Genomic DNA, 12,273 nt, shown 5'->3' with positions numbered 1-12,273 from the left:
GCTGCCCACTTAGCGCTTCGGGGAGCGGTGATGTAAAACCACTCCCGCTGCCATAACTTGGATGTCTCCGGGAAGGAACCCTTTGGCCATGGAGCATCGGCGCTGTTGTTTATTATGGCGCCTCCGCACTCTGCGTGTCGCCCCTCAATCATCTTCGGCTTCACATTGAAGGTCTTTAGCCATAAGACGAAGTGTGGGGTGATGCGAAGGAAGGCTTCACACACGACGATGAACGACGAGATGTGAAGGATGGAATCCGGAGCCAGATCATGGAAATCGAGCCCGTAGTAGAACATAAGCCCTCGGAAAAAGGGATCAAGACTAAAGCCTAGCCCTCAGAGGAAGTGGGAAATGAATACGACAGTCTCGTTGGGTTCGGGAGTGGGGATGACCTGCCCTCGAGCAGGCAGCCTGTGCGAGATTTCGGCGGTCAGATACCTGGCTTCTCTTAGCTTCTTGATGTCCTCCTCTATGACAGAGGAGGGCATCCACCGACCTTGAAGGTTGGATCCAGACATGACTGAAGGTCCGAAGCGCCTAGCCTGAGCCTTGGGTGTTGGAACTCGAGGTGGGGAAAGGATTCGATTGAGTGCGAGAAGAAAAGGACAGGCCTTGGCCCCTTTATAAAGAGGGTGAATATCAAGCGTCCTCCACATAGCCATTTGGAACCTGCCTAAAATCGAGGAGTCATACCAACAGGCCCAATTGGGTTACCCACACCCGTATTGATGAGAATCCCGTGAAAAGAGGGACACGATCTCTGCTTCGACAGCACTTGCCAATAAAACCGCCTCGCAACACGTGCAGTGGCAGGCTCGGAAAAATGGTTCGTCATGACCAGACCACGGCATTACGTCACGTTATGAAAAGCTGTCAGCAGATTAGATTTGTGGAAATATTATTCTCTCTACGATGGTATGTGGAATTTGTTTTGCAGAGCCGGACACTATCCTCGTGTTCAAAATCTTCTATGGAGTATTCGGAGGAGGAACCCGCCTTGCAATGCCGAAGACAATCTGCGCGCCAGACTCATCATCATTGAAGCCTGGTTCAGGGGCTACTGAGGGAGTCCTGGATTAGGGGGTCCTCGGACAGCCGGACTATATCATTTGGCCGGACTGTTGGACTATGAAGATACAAGATTGAAGACTTCGTCCCGTGTCCGGATGGGACTCTCCTTGGCGTGGAAGGCAAGCTTGGCAATACGGATATGTAGATCTCCCCCCTTGTAACCGACTCTGTGTAACCCTAGCCCCCTCCGGTGCCTATATAAACCGGAGGGTTTAGTCCGTAGGACAACAACAATCATACCATAGGCTAGCTTCTAGGGTTTAGCCTCTATGATCTCGTGGTAGATCAACTCTTGTAATACTCATATCATCAAGATCAATCAAGCAGGAAGTAGGGTATTACCTCCATCGAGAGGGCCTGAACCTGGGTAAACATCGTGTCCCCCGCCTCCTGTTACCATCCGCCTTAGACGCACAGTTCGGGACCCCCTACCCGAGATCCGCCGGTTTTGACACTGACACCCGGCTCTATGAGGAGCGTGTGCGCCTGCTGGACGAGGCCATGGCGCTTGCTGCCACGCAGCACCGGCTGGAGTCAGCCCAATGGGAGCGACACCGCGTACGGTTTCACACCGGCCGCGGCTGAGCCTAGCCGGGTCGCCGAGGTGCAAACCCGTGGTGGCGCCATCGGCCACGCGTTGGGCGTGGTCCCGCCCGTCTAGGGCACCATGTCAAGAACATGCATGGCGCGGAGGCAGCCGCAGAAGGCCTGGAGGACCTACAGGGCGAGGAACTACAGGAGCGGCTGCAGTGCATACACTTATCGCCGCTGCAAACACGCAGTAACAGCGCCTCGATGCCCCCAAGGCATCCGTCTCGCGCCGCACCAAGGACCCCGAGCAGCAAAACACGGCGTCTTCTCCGCACCATAGTGTGGCCCAGTCCGGGAAGACCCGAACCCTGTGCGATCGCGCCCTGATGGCCGGCGACGGCTTGGGCAATGAGCCGGCTCCATATGTTCGGCGCCGGCAAGACCCTCCCCGCCATCCAGCAGGCGAGGCCGTCTGCCTCCAGCCGACCCGGCTCCCCGCGACCCGGTCGTGAGCCGGCTGGGCCCGCACGACATCGACAACAACGACGCTCGCCATTGCATCGAGGAACTCACCCTCTCCCTGAAGTCGGAGGAGGACAACGCGGTTGGTCCATCTTGCTTCAGCCTACTCATTTGTGATGAGCCCTTCCACAGGGGGTTCACGCTTCCCCGAGACACCCCCAAGTACAACGGGACCGTCAAGCCGAAGGACTGGCTCATCGACTACACCACCGCCATCAGAATCGCGGGCGGCAACTGGCGTATGGCCGTGCGCTATGCCCTACTCATGCTACAGGGCTTAGCCTGGATGTGGTTGAACAGCCTGCCGGCTAGTAGCATCAACACATGGCTCAACTTCGAGCAGGCCTTCGTGCGCAACTTCACCGACACCTACAAGCGACCCGGCCGTCCCAGCCAGCTCGCCATGTACGTCCAGGGGCCGGACGGGACCGGCCGTCAGTACCTTGCATTCTGGACCGAGCTCCAGAATAGCTGCGAGGGGGTCTACGAGGTTCAGGCCATCCAGTACTTTGTGAGCGATTGCCGGGATGGCACCTTGCTCAAGCACAAGCTCCTGCGCTTCGAGCCGACTACCATGGCCGCGCTCATGGTCACGGCGGACAAGTACGCCAACGCCGACTCCGCCATGAAGATCCAAGTGGTGTTGGATGAGGCCGGCAAAGCGTTGCCGGCACCGCCCTCCAAGCCGGCTGGCGAGATTAGCCGCCAGCATAACAACAAGCGTAAGGTCGAGCAGCCGGCTCCCCGCTACGACAACCGCCTTGTCGCCACCACTGATCAGGTACCCGCGGCCGAGCCGGCCGGCAAGCGTACGCGAAGCGGCAAAACCGCTTGGTAGCCCATCATGAGCTTCGAGGAGATGCTCGATGCCCCCTGCAAGCACCACAGTGACGCAAGGCTATCCACGCACACGCTCTGGCAGTGTGCCATCACCAAGTGCATCATGAGGGGTGACATCCCGCCGCCTCCTGCTCCAGCGCTGGGAGCAGGGCAGCCGCCTCTTCCCCCGGCGGCCGGCGCGATGCGCGAGAAGTCTTCCCCAACTAGAATGCAGGCTACGTCATCTTCACCGGCATGGGTAACAACAAGCGCAGCGAGCGCTTGCTCTGGCAAGAGGTGAACACTATCATCCCGGTCGTGCCTGAGTACATGCACTGGTCGGAGCGCCCGGTTAGCTGGACCCGGAGGACCACCCGGCCATCATGCCTACGCCGGGCAGATACGTCCTCGTCCTCGACCCCACCATAGTCGTTGCGAAGCACACCTGCAAGTTCTCGCGAGTCCTCATCGATGGCGGCAGCAACATCAACATCCTCTACCACGACACCATGACCAAGCTCGGCATCGAGGCCAAGCAGCTGGAGCCGACCCGTATGGTGTTCCACGACATCGTTTCGGGCCTCTCCTGCTCCCCCATCGGCCGGATCCAGCCCGACGTCCTATTCAGCACTAGCGACCACTTCTGGCGCGAGCCCATCTGGTTCGAGGTGGTGGACCTGTCCAACCCTTACCACACGCTGCTGGGCCGGCCCGCGCTTGCCAAGTTCATGGCGGTTCCCCACTACGCCTACTTGAAGATGAAGATGCCGGGTCCCAAGGGGCGCATCACTATTGTCCGCGACTACAAGAAGTCCCTGGAATGTGCCCAAGCTGGTGCCAAGCTAGCCGAATCGCTGGTCATAGCCGAGGAGCGGCGCTAGCTCGACCGGATTGTGGCGCTAGCCGGCGAGCAGCCGGCCGTGTCGGCTCCGGCCAAGGAGTCGGCTGGTGAGGTCTCCTTCCAGCTGTCCACGGACACCAAGAAGATCCCGCTCAACCCGGATGACCCCAGCTGCAGCGAGTACGTTATCATGAGCACCGGCCTCGGCAGCAAATAGGAAGGCGATCTCGTCGACTTCCTCCGTGAGAATCGGGATATCTTTGCATGGTCCCCAAAGGACATGACAGGTGTTCCGAGGGAGTACGCCGAGCACAAACTACACATCCGCAAGGATGCCAAGCCTGTCCGTCAACCCCTACGTCGCTTTTCTGAGGAGAAGAGAAGAACCATCGGTGAAGAAGTCGCCCGACTGCTCGCAGTCGGCTTCATCATGGAAGTGTTTCACCCCGAGTGGCTGGCCAACCCGGTCCTCGCCCTGAAGAAAAACAAAACCTGGCGCATGTGCATAGACTACACTGGCCTGAACAAGGCCTGCCCCAAAGATCCTTTTGCCCTCCCGCAGATAGATCAAGTGATCGACTCCACGGCTGGATGCGAGCTCCTGTCCGTCCTGGATGCTTACTCGGGCTACCACCAGATCAAGCTGGACCCGGCAGACGCCCTGAAGACGTCCTTCATCATGCCCTTCGGGGCGTTTTACTACATCACCATGTCGTTCGGCTTGAAGAACACCAACACCACCTTCTAGCATTGCATGCAAAAGTGCTTGCTATCGCAACTCGTACGCAACATTCACATCTGATGTCGCTTGAAGCTACGTCGGTATTTCCCCAAAGAGGAATGGATGATGCAACACAACGGCGGTAGGTATTTCCCTTAGATATGAAACCAAGGTTATTGAACCAGTAGGAGAACCAAGCAACACAATGTAAACAACCCCTGCACACAGATAACAAATCCTCGCAACCCAACGTATTAAAGGGGTTGTCAATCCCTTTCGGGGTACGTCGCTTCAAGATAGACAAACGGATGTGGGATAATTTTGTAGTAGATTGAAAGATAGATCGCAAATAAACTAAATAGAAATAAAATGCAGCTAGGTATTTTTGTATTTTTGGTTTAATAGATCTGAAAATAAAAGCAAGAGAAAAGTAGATCATAAAGGCAAATATATGAGAAGAAAGACCCGGGGGCCGTAGGTTTCACTAGTGGCTTCTCTCGAGAAAAATAGCAAACGGTGGGTGAACAAATTACTGTTGGGCAATTGATAGAACTTCAAATAATTATGATGATATCCAGGCAATGATCATTATATAGGCATCACGTCCAAGATTAGTAGACCGACTCCTGCCTGCATCTACTAGTATTACTCCACACATCGACCGCTATCCAGCATGCATCTAGTGTATTAAGTTCATGGAAAAATAGAGTAATGCAATAAGAACGATGACATAATGTAGACAAGATCTATCTATGTAGAGATAGAATCCATCGTTTTATCCTTAGTAGCAACGATACATACATATCGTTCCCTTTCTGTCACTGGGATCAAGCACCGTAAGATCGAACCCACTACAAAGCACCTCTTCACTGGGAGCGAAACAAACACACAAAAGAGAAGTTTATTCTGAAAATTAGAGATGGCACATGCAAATTTGCTTAGGACGGCAAAAGAATACCACATATAGGTAGATATAGTGGACTCATGTGGCAAAACTGGTTTAAAGGATTTTGGATGCACAAGTAAAGATCATACTTGGTGCAAAATGAAGGCTAGCAAAAGATTGAGAAGGGACCAACCAAGAAACGGATAATCTCATAAGCAAGCATTAAGCATAAATAACACCAAATAATGCACCACAAGTAGGATATAATTTCATTGCATGACTATTGACTTTCATACTTGCATAGGGAATCACAAACCTTAACACCAATATTCTTACTAAAGCATAATTACTCATCAACATAACTCACATATCACATCATCATATCTCAAAACTATTACTAAGAATCAAGTTTATTTTGTCCAATGATCGTCATGAAAGTTTTTATTATATCCTTATTGGATATCTATCACTTTGGGACTAATTTTCATGTGTTGCTTTTCATAAGCTCAAACAAATATAATGAAGATCATGAGCATAATTTTTCTTCTTTTTCTTCTTTATCTCAAAATAATTTAAGTGAAGCAAGAGAAAATTTCTTGAAAATTTTACTAACTCTCAAATAAATCTAAGTGAAGCAAGAGAGCATTTCTTTAAAAATACTAAGCACACCGTGCTCAAAAAGATATAAGTGAAGCACTAGAGTAAGTTCATTGCTCATAAAAATTTAAGTGAAGCATAGAGAGCAATTCTAACAAGTCATGAAATTATTTTGGCTCTCCCAAATAGGTGTGTCCAGCAAGGGATCAAGACTTAAAAGAGAAAATAAAACAAGAAAAGACTCATATCATATAAGACGCTCCAAGCAAAACACATATCATGTGACAAATAAAAATATAGTTTCGAGTAAAATACCGATGATCGTTGGAAGAAAGCGTGGGATGCCACTCGGGGGCATCCCCAAGCTTAGTTGGTTGCTCATTTTTGGATAATAGCTTGGGATGCCGGGGCATCCCCAACCTTAGGCTCTTCCATCCTTCCTTCATCCATCGTAAGATAACCCAAAACTTGAAAACTTCAATCACACAAAACTCAACAAAACCTTCGTGAGATCCGTTAGTATAAGAAAGCAAACCACTACTATAAGTAATGTATCAAACCAATTCATATTTTTTTGTACTATATCTACTGTATTCCAACTTTTCTATGGAAAAAACTCATCAAAGAAAACCATAGAGCCATCAAAATAAGCACACAACACAAAGAAAACAGAATCTGTCAAAATAGAACAGTCTGTAGCAATCTAACCTTTTAGAAAACTTCTGGAACTCAAAAAATTCTGAAAAAATAGGGAAACCTAGGTAATTTGCATATTAATCTTCTGAAAATAGAATCAGGGAAAAATCTCTTTCTGATAAAAAATGAGAATTGTTTTCATGATCACAAAGTTTCTGTCATTTTCAGCAAGATCAAACAACTATCACCCAAGAAGATCCTATCGGTTCTACTTGGCACAAACACAAATTAAAACACAAAAAACACAATCATAACAGTAGCATAATTGTGCTAACACTCAAGAACAGAAAGCAAAAAGCTAAAATAAAATTTATTCATTGGGTTGCCTCCCAACAAGCGCTATAGTTTTACGCCCTTAGCTAGGCATAAAGCAAGGATCTAAGTATTGTCATCTTTGGTTCGAGATCCATAAGATGCCCTCATGATTGATTCATAAGGTGGCTTAATTCTTGTTCTTGGAAAGTGTTCCATGCCCTTCCTCAAAGGAAATTGGAACTTTCTATTGCCTTCTTTCATATCAATCACGGCACCGATAGTGCGAAGAAACGGTCTACCAAGAATAATTGGACAAGACGGATTGCAATCAATACCAAGAACAATAAAATCTATGGGCACATAATTCCTATTTGAAAGAATAATAACATCATTAATTCTTACCATAGGCTTTTTAATAGTAGAATCCGCCAAGTGCAAATTCAAAGAACATTCTTCAAGATTAGTAAGACCAAGCACATCACATAAAGATTTTGGAATTGTAGAAACACTAGCACCCAAGTTACACAAAGCAAAACAATCATAATTCTTAATCTTGACTTTGATAGTAGGTTCCCATTCATCATGCAATTTTCTTGGAATTGATACTTCTAATTCCAATTTTTCTTCAAAAGCTTTCATCATAGGATCAACAATATGTTTAGTAAAACCTTTATTTTGTTCATAAGCATGGGGTGAATTTATCATGGATTGCAACAAAGAAATACAATAAATCAAAGAGCAACTATCATAATTAAATTCTTTTTAATCCAAAAGAGTGGGCACATCACTAGTTAAAGTTGTGACCTCTCCAAACCCACTTTCATCAATTTTCTCAACAAGATTTTCACCCTCCAAAATATTGGGACGCCTTCTACCTAAAGTTGACTCTTCTCCAGTCCCTTTTTCATCAATATTAACTTTACTAAATAGGGAATCAATAGAAGAAGCACCAATCATTTTAAGATCTTCATCACTTTTATGAAAGAAATCACTAGAAAACGCTTTTTCTAAAAATTCTCTTTTAGCTCTAAGCATAGCGGTTCTTTTCTTACTTTCATCCATAGAAATATAAAGAGCTTTAATTGATTCATCTACTTTAGGCACAAAAATTTTCATCTTGAGATTTTCCACATCATGAGCAATTCTATCAACAGTTCTAGACAAATCATCAATCATACTCAACTTTTCTTCTATGGAAGTGTTGAAAACTTTTTGTGTATTGATAAATTCTTTAATATTATTCTTAAGATCAGAGGTGTTCCTATTATTATTATAAGATTGATTTCCATAGGAATTACCATAATTATTAGAGGAATTACTAGGAAAAGGCCTAGGATTAAAATTACCTCTATAAGCATTGTTATTGAAATTGTTTCGAGAAATAAAATTCACATCTATGGCATCACTATTTTGCTCAATCAAAGTAGACAAAGGCATATCATTAAAATCAATAGGAGCACTTTTACTAGCAACCAATTTCATAAGAGCATCAACTTTTTCACTCAAAGAAGAAATTTCTTCAACCGAATTAACTTTTTTACTAGTAGGAGCCCTTTCGGTATGCCATCGTGAATAATTTGCCATGATATTATCAAGAAATTTGGTGGCTTCACCCAAAGTAATTTCCATAAAAGTACCACCCGCGGCGGAATCTAAAATTTTACGAGAAACAAAATTCAATCCCGCATAATTTTTTTGTATGATCATCCAAAGATTTAACCCATGAGTTGGGCAATTCCTTAGCATCATTTTCATCCTTTCCCAAGATTGTGCAACATGCTCATGTTCAAGTTGCTTGAAATTCATGATCTGGGTTCTAAGGGAAATAATTTTTGCGGGAGGAAAATACTTAGTGATAAAAGCATCTTTGCACTTAATCCAAGAATTGATACTATTGTGAGGCAAAGAAGAGAACCAAATTTTTGCAGAATCACGCAAGGAAAAGAGAAATAATTTATCTTAACCACATCATTGTACACATCTTTTTTCTTTTGCATATCGCATAATTCCACGAAGGTATTAAGATGGGACGTGGCATCCTCATTAGGAGTACCGGAAAATTGATCTTTCATAACAAGATTCAGCAAAGCAGTATTAATATCACAAGTCTCCGCACTGGTAGCGGGAGGAGCAAGCGGAGTGCCAATAAAATCATTATTGTTGGTATTTGAGAAATCACATAACTTGGTGTTCTCTTGAGTCACGATGACCACACAACAAGATTGCACTAAAAAACAGATCCGGCAAGAAAACAACGAATGGAAAAGAGGGGCGAATAAAACAGCAATTTTTTGTGAAGTGGGGGAGAGGAAAACCAGAGGCAAATGGCAAATAATGTAAATTTCAAGGAGATGAGATTTGTAATTAGGAACCTGGTACATGTTGAAGATCCTCCCCGGCAACGGCGCCAGAAATTCCTTTTGATGTCACTACTGGAATCAGGATTTTGCCGTCTGCTAGCAAACGGCAAAGAAGGTCTTTGCCATTAGCTACCAAAAAGTAGACGACAAAGAACTGCAGACGGCAAAGAAGGTCTTTGCCATCTGTCTTTTCGTTGCCGTCTGCTAGCAGACGGCAAAGAGAGGGGGTGGAGTGCCAGTACAGTGCAACGGTCCACCCCCCTCTTTGTCGTCCCCTGGCAGACGGCAAAGAGGGGGGCTATCTTTTTTTTGCTGGTAAAAAAAACTGTTGGCCCCCACCTGCTCTATCTCTATCCCTTCTCTCTCCGCCCCTCTCTCTCTACCCCACCCCTCTCTCTCCCACTCGTCTCTCCCTCTCCCCCGCGCGAGCAGCTACGGCGGCCGATTCCGGCGAGCTCCGGCGGGATTCGACAGCGCCCGGCACACCCATGTGACCCCCTCGCCCCGCTCCTCCATCCCCTCCGACCAGATCCAACACGCGCGTTCTCCTGCAACCACGCGCGACACTCCCCTACGGCTAGGGTTTCGGCCACCACGTTGCCGGCGTGGCCCTCATCGAGAAGGGCGTTCCTCGAGAAGGGCATCCTCTCCGTCCCCGAGTTCATCCTCGCCGGCGACAACCTCGTATCCAAGTGCCCCACCTGGTCCTAGTGCTTCCCTTCGCCTCTGCGGTTCAGGGATTTTGGGGGTTTCTTGGTGAGGGTTGGGGCGTCTGATTGATCTAATTGTTTGGTGGTTGTTCGTGTTGTGCAGGGAGACAAGCTGTGGCGGTCGAGGAAGAGTATGATGCAGCGGGAGCTGAGGTTGTTCTCGATGATGATGAGGATGTCGAAGGATGGCTCGCAACACATGGGCTGCAAGGTTGATTTCTCACTGTCAATGCTGCTTTGTTTTACACTACGGATTGTGTGGGCTGAACTCTTTTTTGTTTCTTCTATTGGTAATGTTTAGCATCAGAGTCAAAAGAGGAGGAAGACATACCGTATATGGATACATTGGACATAGCGAAAGTCGAAGAGATCAAATCTATCCCCTCATACTTTGGTGCTGGTGAAAAGCCAGATGAGGAGGAGGATATACATGACATGGACACCTATGAAGACACAGGAGATCATTCCACAATGAGTCCATGAACCTATCATTGATATGCTATAAGCAAGGCTAACAAAGTTCAGAACTGTTAACGATTCCTGTTTTACCTTTCTCATCTCATTTTAGGCTACCCCTCAGCCTTCATATTTTGTCACAGAAGAGCCTGATGATGACAACATTCTTCTCACCAGAACATATGATGTCAGCATCACGTAAGCTCCTTTATCTTAGCTGTGTATTTTGATTTAACTCTTCCGTATAAATTGGTTAGTGATAGTGCCTAGTTGTTTGATTGGTGTGTAGTTTTGTACTAGTCGTAGCTACAACTATGCACTAGATCATAAAGGCGCGCGTGGTGGCGAGCATAGGTATTGATCTTAGTTCATTTACATAATCAGCGAGTGGCGGCGATTTGCCTGAATGCATGCCTTTGCCGTCAGCCATGGCAGCCGACAAAGTTCCTGGTTCCTGTAGTGTGTCGCTTGAAGCTACGTTGGTATTTCCCCAAAGAGGAAGGGATGCAGCACATCGGCGGTAGGTATTTCCCTCAGATATGAAACTAAGGTTATCGAAACAGTAGGAGAACCAAGCAACACAACATAAACAACCCCTGCACACAGATAACAAATCCTCGCAACCCGACGTGTTAAAGGGGTTGTCAATCCCTTTCGGGCTATGGCGCCTCAAGATAGGCAAACGGACGTGAGATAATTTTGTAGTAGATTGAAAGATAGATCGCAAATAAAATAAATAGAAATAAAACACAGCAAGGTATTTTGTATTTTTGGTTTAATAGATATGAAAATAAAAGCAAGAGAAAAGTAGACCGTAAAGGCAAATATATGAGAAGAAAGACTTGGGGGCTGTAGGTTTCACTAGTGGCTTCTCTCGAGAAAAATAGCAGACGGTGGGTGTACAAATTACTGTTGGGCAATTGACAGAACTTCAAATAATTATGACGATATCCAGGCAATGATCATTATATAGGCATCATGTCCAAGATTAGTAGACCGACTCCTGCCTGCATCTACTACTATTACTCACCACATCAACCGCTATCCAGCATGCATCTAGTATATTAAGTTCATGGAAAAATGGAGTAATGCAATAAGAACGATGACATGATGTAGACAAGATCTATCTATGTAGAGATAGACCCCATCGTTTTATCCTTAGTAGCAACGGTACATATGTGTCGTTTCCCTTTCTGTCACTGGGATCAAGCACCGTAAAACCGAACCCACTACAAAGCACTCTTCCCATTGCAAGATAAATAGGTCAAGTTGGCCAAACAAAACCCAAATATCAGAGAAGAAATACGAGGCTATAAGAGATCATGCATAAAATAGATCAAAGAAACTCAAATACTTTCATGGATATAAAAAGATAGATCCGATCATAAACTCAAAGTTCATCGATCCCAACAAACACACCGCAAAAGAGTTACATCATATGGATCTCCAAGAGACCATTGTATTGAGAATTCAGCGAGAGAGAGAAAGCCATCTAGCTACTAACTACGAACCCGAAGGCCTACAAAGAACTACTCACGCATCATCGGAGAGGCACCAATGGAGGTGGTGAACCCCATCCGAGATGGTGTCTAGATTAGATCTGGTGGTTCTGGACTCTGCGGCGGCTGGATGAATATTTCGTCGACTCCCCTAGGGTTTCAGGAATACTGGGGTATTTATACAGCAAAGAGGCGGTCCGGGGGGCACCCGAGGTGGGCACAACCCACCAGGGCGCGCCTGGGCCTCCTGGCGCGCCCTGGTGGGTTGTGCCCCCCTCGGGGCACCCCCAGGCGCAGCCAGGGCTTGTT

General features: G+C 46.8%; 1 pseudogene; it reads left to right on the top strand.

Moving 5' to 3' along the window:
* Positions 1 to 3,452: 3,452 nt before the first annotated feature.
* Positions 3,453 to 10,667, top strand: LOC123076162 (autophagy-related protein 3-like; annotated as a pseudogene).
* The last annotated feature ends 1,606 nt before the right edge of the window (positions 10,668 to 12,273 follow it).

The sequence above is a fragment of the Triticum aestivum genome, chromosome 3D, assembly GCF_018294505.1.
Source record: "Triticum aestivum cultivar Chinese Spring chromosome 3D, IWGSC CS RefSeq v2.1, whole genome shotgun sequence".
Lineage (NCBI taxonomy): Eukaryota > Viridiplantae > Streptophyta > Magnoliopsida > Poales > Poaceae > Triticum > Triticum aestivum.
This window is presented reverse-complemented; position numbering and strand designations above follow the sequence as displayed.